Here is a 3,098-nt window from a genome sequence, read left to right as displayed (position 1 = left end):
TAGGCACCGTGGCAATATGAGATGTGTAGGCACCGTGGCAATATGAGATGTGTAGGCACCATGGCAATATGAGATGATGTGTAGGCTCACAAGTGCCGGGCAGTTTACCTGAAAACGGGGCGGGGGGGAGGCAGAGCACCCCACATTCACATGCTTTCCCACTGTACCAGCGTTTTCTCAAAGCCCACAGTGCTGACCACTTTTAGGGGTAGTCTCTATAGTCTGTATAGTGTTTTGTGCATATGATCAGCTGTGTCTGTTTCCATCTTGCATGAGAAAAAATGTTATGTTAAGAAAATAGCTTGTTTGGTCAGGACAGAGAGAGAGACAGGACTGAGAGACGCTGACCCCACCTTCTGCCTGGCAGTTTCCCTCCATTGACATGGTTTTCCTTGCCCAGGTCACCTGAGAAAGAAGGGTGATCATGCCTCACCTCAGGACCTATGGTCAAAGACCGGTTTGGACTTAGACTAGAATGGGGCTGTTTCATTTGAGAGAACAGGGTTTTAGAAATCCAAAAAATCAAATTTTAACCAATAGACAGATGACCCTCCTCCATCAAATGTGCCTCTGCTTTGCTAGGTCTTAAGAGATACGAGGACCCCATAAAGACACAAAAGGAAGTGTATACACCATGTACAAATCCGAGTGACAGACGGAAGTTTAAACAAAGAGCTACGGTGATTCCACACTGAGATGACAGTGTACATTCAAACCCCACTACCTGCTAGCAGCTTCTCTGAGCCTTATTCCTGTGTCCTCAGATGACAATAATCCATGGAGTCAAGGTTAACTGAATGCATGGGGCAAGCAAAGCTGATATGTGTACTGACACTCAAAGCCACGGAAGAGACTTTCTAGAACCGAAGCCTGTGGTAGCAAAGGGAACATGTGTTTGAGGAAGGGGCTGCTCCAGTCAGCACCACAGTGCGGGCATCATGAGCAGGACAAAGAGGGTGGAGAGAGGATGAGCTGGAGAGGCCCTCGAGACTCAGCAAGACAGCTGGCACAGGGTCTGGACTGAATCACACAAGCTAAAAGTACAATCACTTAGGGATTGGTTAATTTCAATGGTCACGGCCTCTGACATGTCTATGGGAGTTATCTTGATGAATTCAGTTGAGGTGGGGACACTCAGTGGTGGATGGCACCATCCCAAGGTCCAGGGCCCTGGACTGTATAAAAAAGGAGAAAGCAAGCAGGGCAAGGCCTCATTACTCCTGATTCCTCTGCCAGCTCCCACCACTGTGCCCTCCCCGCCATGATGGGCTGTAACCGTGAACTGGGAACCACAATAAAAAACAACAACAAAAACCTTTCTCCTTCGGCTGCTTCACACCTCAGGTATTTGGTTGCAGCAATAAGGAGTGAAACTAAGAGAGAAAGAGGAGTGTGTTGTGACCTGAATTACACACAAGTACAGAGTGGAAGAAAAATACCAGAACACAAAAAACAGAAAGCCACTGCTATAACCACTATATAATGGGGCTCTGAGCTAGTGTAGGGGGTCCTCATGGGCACAGTAGAGAAATGAGGTTGTCTACAGTGCCGCAGACGGAAGTTACAGAGTGAAGAATGGGACTAGGTACGAGAACTGGGAAGAACCAAGAAATCTGGAATCTATTTCCAAATCTGTGAGATACTTGGGAGTCTTTGGACAAATATGGCAAACTATTTTATCTCCATTTTCTGAATCATAAAATGAGCTATTAACACTTCTTGCTTAACAACCTCACAGACATTAAAACGGCCTGGTTACTTAATGTTTGGGCACCAGCCTAGTTCACCACAGGGACACTTTCCCTCCTTAATATCTGTGATTAGAACCAATATTATTAATGTAGATTGATACTTATAGATCCTTTTAATCTGACAGAAGTTTAATATTAACTAGGCTTCAGAGTCCTGGATAAAGATTCCATTCAGTTCCAGAAGTATTAAGAACTACACTTATTAGAAATTCTACTTTCCAAGGGGAAAACCTTCTGAGCCAACCACCACTACACAACTACCCCATATTCTTAGCTGGGCCTTAATATATGTAAGGAGCAATTATTACACACTTATTTAAACTCAAAGAAAGCTTCACAAATTTCAGAAAGGACCTGATGGTGATTTTTGTAAGTCACTTGTACCACTGGTGTTGTATCTGCTTAAGACACTGAGGAAAGACCACCGGGAGGAGAAGCACGACCATTAGTGTGGAGGGCCAGGCCAGGCTGTTGGGAGGAAAAGCTTAAGCAGCAGTGCGAAGGGCTGGACAAGGCCAGATCACTGGGAGGAGAAATATGAGCAGCAATGTGGCAGGTCACGATGACAGCCGTGGCCTCCAGAAAGTGTCTGATCACAGAGCCTCAGCCTCAGCCCCGCCAACACCAGGGGGAATGACCATCTCAGCCTTGGGCCCGTAGGCATCTAGAGGGATGATCACCAAAGGCTCTCCTCTGCCTACACCTGAAGGAGCCATGGCCCCCAATTACACCAACTGGAGGAAAAGGGACCCCCTGAAACACAAGAGGAAGAGACGAAAAGACAACAGTACAAGAATCCACTCAACAACATAAAGAACAAACCAGCACCACCAGAAACTAGTGGTTCCACAATAGCAAGACCTGAATAACTCAATGCAGTGAAGCAGAAAGCTACCTTAAAAATAACTTTATGAAGATGACTGAGGCCCTTAAAGAGGAAATAAAAAATTCCCTTAAAGAAATAGAGGGAAAGACAACTAAAAAATTAGAAGAAATCAATAAATCCCTTAAAGAAGGAAGAAAAAGCAATCAAACAGGTAAAAGAAATGGTCAAGACTTGAAAACTGAAATAGAGGCAATTAAAAAAACAAAACAAAACAAACCACAAACCGAGGGAAATCTGGAAATAGATGAGCAAGGAAGTCAGGACCACAAGGGGTGTGTCCACCCACGGAGACGGTGGGACTGATCTAATGGGAGCTCACCAAGGCCAGCAGGACAGGGACTGAACGAGCATGTGATCAAACCAGAATCTCTGAATGTGGCTGACAATGAGGGCAGACTGAGAAGCCAATGATAATGACACCGGGTTTTGATTCTACTGCATGTACTGGCTTTTTGGGAGCC

At 45.4% G+C, this 3,098-nt stretch overlaps 1 protein-coding gene across 1 annotated transcript in view; it reads right to left on the bottom strand.

Moving 5' to 3' along the window:
- The window catches only part of Slc38a6 (solute carrier family 38 member 6), a 62,240-nt gene that overhangs the window by 3,819 nt on the left and 55,323 nt on the right, over positions 1 to 3,098 (bottom strand). The gene's annotated exons all lie outside the window — the stretch shown is intronic.

The sequence above is a fragment of the Microtus ochrogaster genome, chromosome 1 (genome assembly GCF_000317375.1).
Source record: "Microtus ochrogaster isolate Prairie Vole_2 chromosome 1, MicOch1.0, whole genome shotgun sequence".
Lineage (NCBI taxonomy): Eukaryota > Metazoa > Chordata > Mammalia > Rodentia > Cricetidae > Microtus > Microtus ochrogaster.
Note: the sequence above shows the minus strand (reverse complement) of the source record. Positions and strands in the feature narration are given on the sequence as shown.